This window comes from Silurus meridionalis, chromosome 16 (assembly GCF_014805685.1).
Source record: "Silurus meridionalis isolate SWU-2019-XX chromosome 16, ASM1480568v1, whole genome shotgun sequence".
Classification (NCBI taxonomy): domain Eukaryota; kingdom Metazoa; phylum Chordata; class Actinopteri; order Siluriformes; family Siluridae; genus Silurus; species Silurus meridionalis.
In genome coordinates this window covers 5,729,401-5,745,412 of record NC_060899.1, presented here as the reverse complement: position 1 = coordinate 5,745,412, position 16,012 = coordinate 5,729,401, and the positions used below count along the sequence as shown (strand labels likewise).

Here is a 16,012-nt window from a genome sequence, read left to right as displayed (position 1 = left end):
GAAACAATATTGTAGACCTGGACCAGGCTGGGAAGACTGAATCTGCAATAGGTAAGCAGTTTGGTGTGAAGAAATCAACTGTGGGAGCAATTATTAGAAAACGGAAGACATACAAGACCACTGATAATCTCCCTCAATCTGGTGCTGCATGCAAGATCTCACCCCGTGAGGTCAAAATGATCACAAGAATGGTGAGCAAAAATTCCAGAACCACACGGGGGGAGCTACTGAATGACCTGCAGAGGCTGTTTTTCTTCCAAGGGGCCAGGACGACTGATCCGTGTAAAGGAAAAAGAATGAATGGGGCCATGTCTCATGAGATTCTGAGTAAAAACCTCCTTCCATCAGCAAGGGCATTGAAGATGAAACCTGGCTGGGTTTTTCAGCATGACAATTATCCTAAACACACCGCCCGGGCAACGAAGGAGTGGCTTCGTAAGAAGCATTTCAAGGTCCTTGAGTGGCCTAGCCAGTCTCCAGATTTCAACCCCATAGAAAATCTTTGGAGGGAGTTGAAAATCCGTGTTGCCCAGCAACAGCCCCAAAACATCGCTGCTCTAGAGGAGATCTGCATGGAGGAATGGGCCAAATTACCAGCAACAGTGTGTAAAAACCTTGTGAAGACTTACAGAAAACGTTTGATCTCTGTCATTGCCAACAAAGGGTATATAACAAAGTATTGAGATGAACTTTTGTTATTGACCAAATACTTATTTTCCACCATAATTTGCAAATTAATTCTTTAAAAATCAGACAATGTGATTTTCTGGATTTTTTTTTCTTTTCATTTTGTCTCTCATAGTTGAAGTGTGCCTATGATGAAAATTACAGGCCTCTCTCATCTTTTTAAGAACTTGCACAATTGGTGGCTGACTAAATACTTTTTTGCCCCACTGTGTGTGTATATATATATATATATATATATATATATATATATATATATATATATATATATATATATATATATATATATATTTAGATTAGAGCAGGATGTGTGTAAGACACAGCATATTTAAAGAATATATTATATTACAATATGGTAAATTAAAACAGTGTATGCACATTTATTTTAAAGTTATACAAGGATGATACACACTGATCCTGCATAACATTATGACCACCTGCCTAATATTGTGTTGGTTCACCTTTAGCTGCCAAAACAGCCCTGGCCCCTCGAGGCATGGACTCCACTAGACCCCTGAATGTGTGGTTTTTGGCACCAACATGTTAGCAGCAGATCCTTTAAGTTGCTAGATGGGGCCTCTGTTGATTGGACTTGTTTGTCCAGCATGTCTCACAGATGCTTGATTGGATTGAGATCAGGGGAATTTGGGGACAAATCAACATATTAAACTCCTTGCTTTTTCCTGTAGTCCATTCTGGTGCCATGTGTTCCCCAAGTAAGCAACACATATGCACCTGGCCATCCACATGATGTAAAAGAAAACATGTTTTTTCAAATCAGGCCACCTTCTTTCATTGCTCCGTGGTCCAGTTCTGATGCTCACATGCCCATTGTTTGTGCTGTCAAAAGTAAATGACTACATGAACCAGCCTTCACTCCCCATGTGCATCAATGAGCCTTAGCTACTCACAACCACCACTGTTCCTTCCTCTGGCAATTTTAAATAGATATTGAGCACTGCAGACCGGCAACATCCCACAAGAGCTGCAGTTTTAGAGACCCAGTCGTCTAGCCATCACAATTTGGCCCTTCTCAAACTCACCCAAATCCTTCTAACACATCAACTTTGAAAACAAAATATTTACTTGCTGCTAACATACCCCACATACTAACAGGCACCATGATAAAAAAAATAAATCTATTATTCACTTCACCTGTCAGTGGTCATAACGTTAAGCCTGAAGGGTGTATAGATAGATAGTAGTATGAGATTCCTGCTAAAATAATAAAACGCAGGAATGTAAATGGTTTTAATCACAGAGTGTCACATCATTATCAAACCAAAAAATTAATAAAATAAAATAAAATAAAATAGAATAAATAAATGCAGAAACATGAGCTACAAATTGACAATGATGTTCTGTTGGTTTTGCTGTTAGACATTAGACCAGTGATGCCCAAACTAGGGCTATTCTGTATACATATGAGACTAGAAATTATAGGTAGAAATATAATTGTCACATATCTTCATTTCTAATTTAACATACCATTTTTGTTTTATTTTTTAGCTGCTAAAATTTTAAATAGAAATTAAATGTAGGAAATATAATAGATTCTTATATGCATACTTCAAGGGTTTAGAAGCTTTAGTTGTTAAGTATGGTGTTGAAACATTTACGTTTATGCAACTCTTACTTTCAGTCCACGGCCCTCAATCAAGTTTGATTTTTGGCCCTTTATTAAAACCAATACAAATCCCATTATAAGCATCAAAATACTCACTGATTCTATTTTTCAGTAGGCAGGTTCTTTAGTGTTTTATTCATAAGCAAAGTGTAGGCTGTGAAGGTAAACATGCAGACAGCTTTTTACAAAAAGAAGACTTTGTGTTGTTCCATTCAATTTTGTTAAGCTTTAGTAATTGTTAAGTAGTTGAATAATTGTTGAGTAGTTCCAAAATGTTGTGTACCTTCGTGTTGAATTTGACATCAAACATTTTAATCATATCAGGATTTTATATTTTTGTAACAAGATGACTATAGCTTTTCCCCAAAGCAAAAGTAACGGACCACTCGTGGGCCCCTAAAGAGGTTGTTGTGCCCTCTGTACACACTGTTTAATCCATTTAATACATATGAAAAATAATCAAAATAAATGAAACATTAAAGGTTTCATGATTTTACTGTAATAAAAACGAGAAACTATACTTGATGAGTTGTTTATTTTATGAAAATATACCTGGTTTTCTGATTGGTTGCGTTGCGGTGTCTCATGCGTCATTACATCTTTAGCATATTGATGTGTATGTGGTGTAAAGCACTGATGCTAGCAACGTGTTTTTTCATTACATTTTTTTGAATCGCGAAATACGGATATTAGAAAATGGCTCCTCGGTTCTGATCATTATTAGCAAGTTACTGTTGGTGATTCTGTGCCCCCCTGTAAGTTATGGTCTGGTGCCGGCTCTGCCACAGAGAATCAATTTAGAATACAAACTATATTTGTGCATTGCAGTGCATTTCTTTTTCAGATTGCAAATAGATATTTAATAGGTTTTTTTTCTAATGTGACTGAACTGTAAATCATAACTGTCCTGTAAATTGGTGTCCACCAAGCCAGTCCCAGTCCTGATTATCCGGAAGGTAGAGCTGAGTTTAGAAGAATGGCAGACCCCAAGGGTCTTCTAAATGTACTATTCGGAATCAATAAATATAATCTGTAGCAATTTGCTAAATTCTGGAATCAATAGTCAGACACCTTCCTATGCACTGTTGTGAAATTGACTTTTTTTTGCTTAACTCTGGAATTTGGCACTGCATGTGGTCTTTTTACTACAACCACCTACATAGACCTTCAACCTGGAAGTGCATGTTCTTTACACTGTAGTGTTATCCCAAATACTGCAGATGAGTGCTGATGGCCTCTATGTTTAAAAAAAAAAAAAAAAAGTGATAAATACTAGAAATGAATGGCTCCTGTCATGAAGACCCATCGTGCAGATTTCCCACAGCTACAGATCAGATGCAAGACATGCAAACAAGGCCTGGTTGAACTTGTTGTTTGTTGTTTTTTCATCAATCCATCCTTTTTTGTTCTACAAGGATTTCAAGCCAGACATTGCTGTGTAAAATTTTAATTTTTCTTCATTATTATTATTATTATTATTATTATTATTATGTAAAGTCGAACTCTATGGATAGAGATTTGAGAAAAGAAAAAAAAAAAGACTCAAACAAACTTAAACATGGAGGTGATCATCAACATAAAGTCCAATAAGCATAACAAGTTGCAAAAATAGCAAATCAAATTATAGATTTCATTTTTCTATTATTCCTTTTTAAGCATCCCAGTCAATACAGAGTACAGTAATTATTTTATATAGTCATAGATTATTACTAGGCTCTGTAATGGTTATTACTCAAAAACACAGTTCGCCACCTACAGGAAACCTATTGTAAGTGTATCTTTATTTATACCACACGTCATACATCAAAGGCAACTCAAAACGCTGGAAAATATATAAAATATAACGTTTTATTTTTATTTTTAAAGATTCTCTCTATTAACCGGTATAGGGTAAGTGGCTTAAATTTGCAGCATTTGTCAGACTCCCTTATTCAGAGCAATTTACAATTATCCCATATTTGCGATGGAGCATTTGAAAGTAAAGGGCCTTGCTCAGGGGCCCAGCAGTACATCTTAACCTCGAGCTACCAAATCTATAAATGCAGAAATAGAGAATGGATGAATGGAGGGTTAAATGAATGTCATGAATGGATGAATGTACTGTGTTATTTATATTTTATATATCGTGTGTAATGGGTAAACTACACAATTTTAATGATGAATTCATTCATGCTTTACTATTTGGATTTCATAACTAATAACTATTCTTTTCAATCTCTATTTGTTTTCTTTAAGAATATTACATTGAACACCAAACTGTCACTGATCAAGATACCCTTACATCCCTCATACACTGTACCCTTTGTCATTCATAAATTGCTTTGGCTAAAAGCATCATTCAAACAATAGTTACTTTATTAAGTCATAGTAAGGCAATGCCTTGGAGCAAATATGGCAATTTTGCCCTTTACGATCATTTCACTTTTACGCCCACATCATCAAGGTCATGACCTTTCTTTGAGCTTCAGTGCAGTACTGAGCTCCTGCCCAGCTTCATTTAGGGGGCGGTCACAAACCCTCATTCCTCTCTTTGTGTCATGTCAATAGTGCAGTGTGTTTCCTTTTTTTGCGATTAGTTTGTACCTTGTTTCCACCCTTATCTAGTCATTTGCGCTTTACTAAGTGTACTCACCTTCATTAGTGCTCTATATGTGTTTAATAAACAGCCTACGGTTGTAATAATGGCCTAATACTACTGCATATTATGTAAGACAAGATGTTAAATTGTGAAAAAGTGTAAGTCTAGTGTAGCTTTTTCGTGTGTCTGTAATTAAATTAAGTATTTCCATTTAGGGAGACTTTTACTTAAACTTCACTACATTTCCAAGTCAAATATCTTACTTTTTACTCAACTAGATTTTGTGAAATCAGTCGTTCCTTTTTATTTATGAGTGGATAAAAACTTAACTGGTCAAGCACACAGCAAGCCACCAATCAGTTCAATGTTTTGAACTTGTTTTGATTTCCGGTTGGTGATATCTTCTTAGCTTAAACATACAGAACATTTTTAGAGGAATAAATTATGAAAGAAATGGCAGGTTTTGGGTTAATGATAATTAATAGACATTAAACGTTGTTTGACTCATTAATATCATTCTATAAATAGATTGTGCTAAATGTAACATTACAGTCTTTTCACATAAGTTGCTTAAGCAAGAATTATAATAGGAACATTATAGCTATAATAAATCATAATACTTTGGATACTTAAGTACATTTGAAGGAAAATACTTTTGTACATTTACTCAAGTGAAAGTTTAAAGGAAGCACATTTATTTTATTGGAGTAATATTTTACACGGTGTATCTCTACTTTAACTCGAGTACATGGTTTGTGTACTTCGTCCACCACTGTAACTAAGACATTACACTACTACAGTTAAGGTTCTTTTGGGGTCAAATGAAGGTTATCAGAATTTCAGCATGAATCAACTTTGGAATATTTGCCCATTAGTTTGAAATATTTACCCTAACCGTAACTACCATTATACTACAACCATGAGCACCTTAATGTCCTTTTAATTGTAAAAAGGTGAACTATGATTAATATAACTTTATTTATTATTAAATGTGTTTCTGCAAAACAATGATTATATAATGTATTTTAGAGGTGAGATGTAGATGGCTGCCAATGGTATAACTATAATGTTTCAAAAGCATTAGTAATTTAGTATTTTTCACTTGAACACACCAGGGTGAAAAGGGATTGTTTTTTTTTTATAAGCTGTACAGAACAGGGCAGAGGGATTGGCTGTGTTTGCACAAACGTGTTTAAGTGTTCTTCATGCAGAAAGTACACAGTTCTTTAAAAACGTTTCCCCAAATACTGACACGCCCCGGACATCTCGATTTCACATATGGTGGCCAGTGATATAAACACACACACACACACACACACACACACACACACACATTCTGTTCATACTTCCTCCCATTTTTATCCCAATCTAAATAGATTCAAATGCAGGTTTTCATCGCATTCAAGTTCAATATAATATTTTTTAAATATACTGTAAAACTGTCTGAGGCCCATGATTAACATCCTCAAGACTTTCTTATTGCATACGGCTACATTTTTCTATAGACCAAAGTTCATCTTTCTTTACCTTAGTTAAAAAACTAAAATTGGATTCAACACAGTCACTGGCAGGGACTTTGAGATTGATCCAAAACCTCAGGATCAATAAAAGGAATGGGATACCAGTTCATCACAGAGCACACACACTTGTTCACACTTTGGGTCAAATATAACTTATCAAACTACTGATGTCTTTTCAGGGATGGGAGGAACCACGAAAAGCTGGAAGAAACCCACATGGACACAAGAGAACCTGGACACCAACATTCACCTGAGCTCAGGTTGCAAAGTAATCATAAGTCTGGCTTTTGTTTTGTCATTTTGATGGTATGGAGTGATTTGAAACATTTGTAAGCATTTTTACATAAAACTGCAACATAACTAGTAGAAAATAACACATTTACTATGCATAAAAAAAACACCTGTTCATTGGCACATTCATACAGTTATCTAATCATCATGCAGATACAGGTCAAGAGCTTTAATTAAGTTCAGAACATTGAGGGAACATGTCATCTCGGTGGGTTTGAGCAGGGTCTGGTTTTCACACAATGGTCATGAAAAGCTGAGGAAAATGGGCATACTGGTTTGACCTGCAAGAAAGCTCACAAACACAATTTGACAAAAATGGTGAGCGAAGAAAAGCATCTCAGAACGCACAAAATATTAAACCTTGAGGTGGATGAGCTACAGCACTGTAGATCACATTAGGTTCCTCTCCTGCCAGCCAAATAACAGCATCTGATGCTATCATGAGCACAAACACAAACTCACACAAACTAAACAGCTGAAGAGTTTTCCAGTCTCCACCCTTCTTCCTAAAAAAGTGCACTTTGTTATGGTATTTGAGAGTAGACACATAAGGTGTGGGAAGGTAGACAAAAAAGAAAACCGCAAGAAATCGGGAATAGAATAGTCCTAAAAAGTGCGTCATTTCCCCTCACTGACCGCATGGTCGCAGTAGCGGACAGTACTGCACATAGGACGGGGTAATAATGACGACGATGATGATGATGATGATGATGAGCGCTTCTCTCCCGTTATTCACATCATCTCATTTATCAGGAGGAGACCATGCACAAGAGCTCCTCTCAGACCTCCAGTGAATCTAAAACATTTGTGACTTTTTTGGGCGCGGGATTGTAGTTTAGTTTAAAAAAAAAAAAAGATATAAAGGAAGAAAGAAAAGTAATAAAGCAAGAAGAAGTGTGAGCGCGCGCTCGATGTCTGAACACTTCCGCGGGATTAGTAGGGATTAACTGGGAGCACCTTCACAGGAGCGCCGAAGTGGAAGTGATTTAGAAGTTCTGCAACGGGATGTAAGGGTAAGTATTTCTCTAACCTTGCATATAGTGATATAAACGTGTGTGTGTAAGTATGTATATATACGGATAGAGGAAGCGTGTCCAGTCTGACAGTATAAACAACGCCCCAGTTTTACTGACTGTGATGTGATATTGGCCATGCTTTTTCTTGATTGATGTCTTCTTATTATACCAACAAACTGTTTTCAAATCCAGGCTGAAATGCACACATTGTACTGCAGCCACATGAAAAGGCACGGTTTATGGTTTCTATTTAGTTGTTTAGTTTTTTTGGTTGTTTATTTGTTTATGATCCCAAACGAATGCATTAAGTCACCAATGAATGAAAGTAGCCTTACTAGCTGATTCATATACAATTACTTTGCGTAACAACTAAGGAGCTTTAGGAAATGAAATATTCATTGTGGAGTATTTAATATTTTATTTATTGAAAATCTTCTTATCTAGATAGATAGATAGATAGATAGATAGATAGATAGATAGATAGATAGATAGATAGATAGATAGAAAATATTTTTAATAAATAGAATATTAAATACTCCACAATGAATATTTCATTTCCTAAAGCTCCTTAGTTGTTACGCAAAGTAATTGTATATGAATCAGCTAGTAAAGCTATATATATATATATATATATATATATATATATATATATATATATATATATATATATATATAAAATATGTGTGTACAAGAAGTGTAAGGTGTATCTCCTGCACCTCTGGCAATGTAAACAATATTATTGATAGTGATAGTTTTGGAAAAAAAACAGCACTACGATTATTACAGGGTATATTACAGGGGATTGCAGTTAAAATGGAACAAAAATGTATAGTTTATGACTCCAACATAATTTCTCCTGCTGTCACTTGGTGAAACTGGATAATGAGGGTTCACACCCATCACTTTAATGTGTAATGGATATGCATGCCTGTGTGTGTGTGTGTGTGTGTGTGTGTGTGTGTGTGTGTGTGTGTGTGTGTGTGTGTGTATATGTGTGTGTTCCTTTACATGGTGCCATTTGCTCCCCTCACTTACAGATGAATTAAATGTAGAAGTAAACACGTTTAACTCAGCCCTGGCCACTAAGCAGCACGGATATGGACTATACAGTACTATACAGTTACACAATGATGATTATGAGTGCTGCTTTGTTTTATGCTTGGTCCCAGTTCAGTTTAGTACGTGATTATGTCAGTAGAGTAATTTTACACAGTGTACAGTTAAGCTGGGAAAAACGAGGAAATGTTCACTTATTCATGTATTAGCTTACATTTTAGTCATTGTACTCGAAAGGTGTATTATATGGAAAATGTGTTCATTCATTTATTCATTTATTTGTGTATCCATTGATCTCACCTTATCTGGGTTAGGGTTGTCAATGACCTGCAGTGTACACATTATCAGGTTGTATTAAACTGTACACAGAATGACATGCAGTGCAATGTTTATTTGCCGATTGGTCCATGATACAAATAAGAAGAAAATGTAAAAAGTGCAAGCAATAGCTGAATAAATTGGAATTTACATTTGAAAAAATATACAACTAAAATAGAACTGTGGAGAAATCAAAGGAAACAGTATTTACAAATAAAGATCATTTTGAAATATTAGAAGCTAGCTGTCTTACTGTTCTGATCAGGTTTGTAATGTCTGTGTATATCATGTGAAAACACAAGAAAAGCTGTGCAGAGAAATGTAATATATTAAATATAATATGCAACAATAAAATAACAGTAGTAAAATAAATTAGCATTTAATTTAATTTAATTTTTTGATTTTAGCATTTAATTTTTAATATAATGCAACCTCTTCAGCTAAAACATTCACTTTTATGACATTTGGCAGATGGTCATATACAGAGCTACTTATAATTATCTCATTAACACAAGTGGGGGCAGAGGTGCCCAAACTTTTTTCTTTGAACGATTAAAAAATTAAACTTGTTTAAGGGTCGTGGGATGAAGTGAATGTTATATAAAAGTACATGTTTTCTCCACCATAATCCTCATACTCTGAGGAAGTTAAAACAAGAAATATTGTAATCTTTCAAAAGAGCAAACAATTTTCTCTTATCTGTCTGCTGCTGTTTTGTTGTCTTCATATTTAACTGTTCAAGTGTTACAAAGCATGCTATACCTGCACCCTTGATGTACGCATATACAATAACATTCAAAATTGTAATTCATTTCTTTTTTCTACATTACATTTCAATTACATTTTTTGCAGTTAAAAAAATATAAATTATGTTTAATTAGACATGAAGATCTGTGGCAATGTCATTATTTCCATGTTTTCCCACAGGCCCTAGTTTGGGTATTTCTGAGTAAGGGTTAAGGGTCTTGCTCAACTGCCCAAGAGCATAGTTCAGCAGTGCTGGGATTTAAACTAAGGACCTTTTAATCAAAGTCCATCATTTTAAGGTGCACCACTGAGCCACTACCTCCCAAACATGCACTTTCCTCCCTGAACAAGTGTCCACCTGAATATGTGCTATGCTCATGTTCACATGAATCATGGCTCAGGTCCAATGCATCTGGCCTCAGCCCACCTCCTTCAGTTAGGCTCCGGTTTGGTTTCGTATTGCACTTCCTGATCCACATACCATTTTTACATATATATATATATTTTACAAATATTTTATTAAAAACAAGATGTTTTTCAGTTACCTGAAGAATAAAAGCCTCTTCAAGAATTTATGCATTTACAAGAAGAATTGACGTATTTTTTGTGTATTTTTGTACATAATTCTATTGGTCTTTTTTTTAGCAGCATCATTACCTACCATATAATTGAGTTTAACAGTATGCAATGCAAGTCTGTTGGTAATAAAATAATTACCTAATCTAAACTAGTTAGCAAAAAGTATGGGAACACAACTCACTACAACAATTATAACAAGCTATTTTCATTTCCACTGAGAGGCTTCAGAAAATATGACATTATTTCCAGTAAGGAAACATCGATTTTCCCTTGTTATTGCAGTGCATTGTGGGATTTATTTAGGGCGCAAACGTTCCAGCACATTGATAGCAGAATGTACATTTTCTGCTCATCTCCCTCAACAATATTTATTTTTCATTTTGAATAATAAATGCATACTTGCAAATAAACTGCATACTGCAGGTTACTTGCATCTGAGATGATGAAATTTTGTTCTTATCAGTTTAAACAATACCCAAGTAATCCAATTGCGCTCAAGCTAGGCGTTGGCTTTGATGTCCAATGCTGATAGAAGTCACTCTGCTGAGGGAGTGATGGATATGCGAGATTAGGGTGCGGTGTTAGTTAGAAAGAGTCGGGGAAATATAGAGCAGCTGCTGTACATTTTCTGCTGTGTCTGCATGTAAAAGTGTGTTAAAGTAACAAAGACATCAGTTAAGTAAATTCGGAAACACATTTAACTTTAAAGATTGACTGCATTTATTTCTGTAATTTCAAGGCACAGATTTGCAATCATTGGTGTCAAATTGGACATTAGCAATTCCCCACTCCATCAGTTTGGATAATAAAGGGGCACGAAAAAGAACTCTTGAGGCTTATCAGGCTTTTCAGAGAAACACAGCGTCCCAAAGGCTTTCAAGGTTTTGCATGGCAAACGATAAAAAAAGAAGTGAAGCTTAAATGGTTGGCAGTCGGATGAAAGCTTTAAATTGTTTTTATGTGTGAGGATGTGTGTATCTGTATGTAGTCTAGTTTTGTCCCTCTTGATAAGACATCACATGCAAAACTAATAGCTGATTAGCAAGATGGAGTGTGAAGCCCTAATCTAGATAAGCAAATCATTCATTCATTTATCTTCAGTAAGCATTTTATCCGGTGCAGGGTTTTGGTGGATCTTGGGCCAATTGGTACCGGGCCGCACAGAAAGAATACATAACTTACGTTATTTCAGTGTTTTTTATTATCTGATTCTGAATGATGTTTTATTTTGGAAAATTATTGGATTCTCTCCGCCACATCTGTCTATGACTCGCTCTTGATGCATGTCATGATGCCTCGGTCACATGTCTTACCTCTATTCGCTACCTTCTTAAAGGGGCTGCTCGGGCCGGTAACACATAATACATTACCGCTAAATCCCCCCCCATCAATGAAAATATTGTCTGACATTAATCAGGTCCGTGGTGCAAAAAAGGTTGGGGACCACTGTGTTAAAGGATACCACACATTCACACCGAAGTACAATTTAGAGTAACCAGTTTACCCAAGAAGAATGTTTCAGTGGTGGAAGAAACCCAGAGAAAGTTATAATGTAAAGCAGAAACAGAGGAAAAAACCGGGAGCTATGAGGCAGTGATGCAAGTTTTGATACATTTTTGTACCAACATGAAAACAGATTAACTGAGTAGTTTTTAATGTGAACAGCAACGGACACCTAATGACACGCTTACAAAAAACAAAATGTTAGTATCCTGTGCTTTTGCTGGAGGACGAGATACTAAAAAGTAGTTTTTCGTTAACGTGTCATTAGTTATCCCACAATGCATTAACCGAACTTCACTATAAATTGATATATAATCTATACATATGTGTTACAAATATAACAGACTGTAACACTTCTTAACTGATAATAAGTTAGTATTACAATCCAGGGCAGAAAACAAGTTTGTGTAGCTCTGTTGTAGCAAATTGTGGTTCGATCTCTGTTATTTTGTCTCTAACATGGTCCAAGATGGTATTTCAGAAACTGCTCTCTTGAGATTTACCACACAGAATGCAAAAAACAAACAAACCAAAAACAAAAATCCATACTGCAGGTAAAAACGTTTTGATGTTGAGTTCAAAAGCGAATGGCCAGAATGGTTTAGGTTGACTTGGAAAGCTAGATACCTCAAATAACCACCATATCCAGCCGCGGTAAACAGAAAAGCATCTCAAAACACAAAATATGTTAACATTTCCACTTAAAGTAGTTGTACAGGTATTACTAATGAAGTGGGGTGTGAGTGCACATTAAATACATAAATCAATCAATTAATTAATTAAATAATGAATAAAAATAATGATGTCTTGTTTATCTGAGTGGCAAGGAGTATCAGTAGGGCCAACTACTAATGAGAAACCGATGCATGTTCTGCTCATCCCAGGCATCCGGGCAAGTGAGATTGTCTGCCTCTAATGTGATGTTTAGAAAAGTGTGTCATGATTTAATTCTAACATTAATATCACATCATCCCTCCATGAGCCTTTGTTCACATTAGTCTTGCTGAATCCTTAATGGTATTGTGTAGGATTTATGTGTTCTTTAGTAATAGTCCTTGACCCATGATTAGTTCTGGTCAATTCTCTTTTATTCTATATAGAAAGGGTTATGTCAGTGACAGTCAACCTCAATATATCAGTTTAAAAAGACCAGAGAGTTTTTTTTTTATTATTTTATTTTAAACCAATGATTTTGTTTTGTTTTTCTGTGCTAAAACTACTTTAGCTATGCCTCATTTTTATACTAATGCTTGTCTTCTGGCCGACTCCATAAATAGTTGTTTTGTTAGAGCAATGCTAAAGTGTTTCATTTGCTGGAATGGCATGTCTCATTGGCCTATGGATTTGGGCGTATGGGGAGACAGGGTCAAAAAGTGTCAGCTGCTGTTTCTCAGCTCCACCCTGTGCCTCTCCAAATGGCCACGTCGTGCAATGCAGTTAGATGTAAGTAAGTTAAAATGCTTCTGCTCGTTGCTTAATCTTTAACATTTGTTTCTCATGTGAACAGGTGTACTACTGCAAACTAATGTATGCTCCATGCTGAAAGACATCACTTCATGTACACACAATCTCTGTGCATTCACTCTAAGTAGGAAATGCACTGCTAAAAATATCTGCATGGTTCATTAATGCACTGATTTGTACTCAATTTTATTTCCTGCTCTGTTCAAGGTAGCAGGCAGAAGATCTAATGACATACTTATGTATTGTTGCTTGTGGAAAAACACTGTTGTGCATGTCTAGTCATAAAGGTGTGCAATGAAATTGTTTTATATTGTTTCTTCTAAATGTTAACGTGACTCCTGTCATCTTGGGTAGAAGTAGATTTAACGCTTTGCCACCAAGACACTCTTGGCCTAACTGGGGTATGAGAGCTATTTGAAATATGGCTCCTTGTGCAAGAGGGCCACAGTCTGACTTGTGACAGCTGCATCTGTTCTCAGCTTTAATCCATTAACCAGCATGTCACGTGCCATTGGAAGGGGGTTTGACCTGTGCTCCTGAACACTTTGACATGCGATATATTTCGGTTACATCAGTGGACACAATCGACTGAGACTAGTGGTTAAACGGTTTTATATTTAACAGTTCAGTGAAAAGGCAGTTGTTTTTCAAGCTGATTCAAGCATTTTATTTCAATTTAATTAAGCGATTATAAATTAGACTTAACTTGAGAATGCAGTATGCATCTGAGCTTTTCATTCTCTTTGTGGTAGTTGATTTGAGATAGGATTTGACGTGGAACATATGTAAATCCTCAATCTTTAGCCCATGTTTAAGAATCAATATTAAATTTCTTTTGAAAAGGAAAACACAAGTGTTGTTACTCAGAACAGGAAAACCACACCATGTGAAAAAAATAGAATCCAGATTTTGGGGAGCCAAAAGGGTCAGAATAATGGCAAGAACACACAGCAGACTAACATCATACTCATCTTTGAGACCGGATGTTGGAACCCTGTGGTTCTTTAGCCAGTACATAGGCCTGAAAGCAATCCAACACTGTAGGCAGCAGGACAGAGTGTGGCCAGGGGCAAAAAGCTTAGGCAGATGATGAGCATTGGGCTGGTAACTTTAGCGTGGCATTAACAACTTGACACTAGTCCAAAATCAAATTTACAAGCCTGAAAACTCTTACTATTAAATTCCCTGCTGACTCACAATAACTCCCCGCAAAATAAAGCACAAAATAATTGAAACATTAAAAAAAATCTATCAGATTTACACCGTAACGATAATGAAATTCTCATATGAAAGAAGCATTTCATGTAGTAAACCTAAGTAAATCTAACATTAACCAGGGGGACCATCTTATCTCTCTAGATGAAGCAATGACTATCACAGGAAATAGGGCAACTAATGTTCCCTGTAGCTGGTTAAAATGTTTTCTCAATGACAAGACTGCTTTTTTCAAGAATACTATTTATTGTATTAATCATGCTTGAAATCAGACCCTTGGTGGATGACTAGTTAGAGATTTAGTGTACTGGTTGGAAGGTTATTACAAGCTATTACAAGCTGCTACATTTAGTTTTTTTTAGACAAGAAACTTAAACTCCTACTCAGTTATATCCTATCTTAAAGATATGTTTTTTTTAATAGCATCAGTCAAATGTATTTCTATTCTCACCAGGACAATCCGATCAAGATGAAAACTTGGGAGCTCATCAATCATTAATATAACTAATTCCTACCTAGCTAGCATTACTCATATTGTATCATCATTCTTAATCATTGTTTTATAGGTTATCTCCACAACTGCACAACAATACATTTCCTTCATTAGGGAGATTTAGGGGGACATTAGGGGTTCAGAGGAAGCTAAAAGTTGGGACTTTCAGCTTTTAAGACCACAAGCAACTACCCAGATTGCCAGTCCTGTGGCTATACCTCTGCTTAAAACTCCTAATACAAATAATCAGATATTGAAATTGATGCTGCTTTAGCAACTTGTACGTTTCAACAGGAAAGGAATGTAGAAGGGCTAAATGTGCAGTCGAGATTAGCATCATTCTGTTTCATGCTTTAGATATGGTATAATGGAAAAGGTGACATGTCACAGTAATATTATGTGGCGAATGATTATGTGGGGAATCTCCTTACAGTAAAAGACAGTCTGTTGTTCCAAAACTTGTCTTGGGAGGTGGATAAGTAGTTTGTCTTTAGAGTTGCATGTTATAATGCCATGTGATATTACAAAATCCAGTCTTCTTTTTACATTTGGAGTGCAAAAGTGAATCAAGACTTACCTTCTGGGATCATCAATAGTGAGATTTTGAGGTGATGAACATGATTCTTTTCAGATTTTTGGGAAATCTGGTTTTGCAGATATTGTGAAAACTAGAGCAAACATCCGTATGCCCAAATTAACATAAATCAATATCAACATGATGATGATGATGGCGATGATGATGATGAATCACTTTTTCATGGAGAATTAAGACTGATGTAATTAGACCTACACAAGATATTGAATGTTTAAAACCTATTTAGGACAGCAATATATGATCTGAAATTATCTGAAACTATAGCATTTGTTGCTATTAATGCTAAAATGGCTCTGTATTTTGCGTGCACACAAATGAAATATCAC

General features: G+C 35.7%; 1 protein-coding gene across 3 annotated transcripts in view; it reads left to right on the top strand.

Moving 5' to 3' along the window:
* Nucleotides 1–7,326: 7,326 nt before the first annotated feature.
* The window catches only part of plxnb1a (plexin b1a), a 55,308-nt gene continuing 46,622 nt past the window's right edge, over nucleotides 7,327–16,012 (top strand). For all 3 annotated transcript variants that reach the window (XM_046869928.1, XM_046869927.1, XM_046869929.1), the window contains exon 1: nucleotides 7,327–7,713. The gene's annotated coding sequence lies outside the window, so the exon portion shown is untranslated. The remainder of the gene's footprint in view (nucleotides 7,714–16,012) is intronic.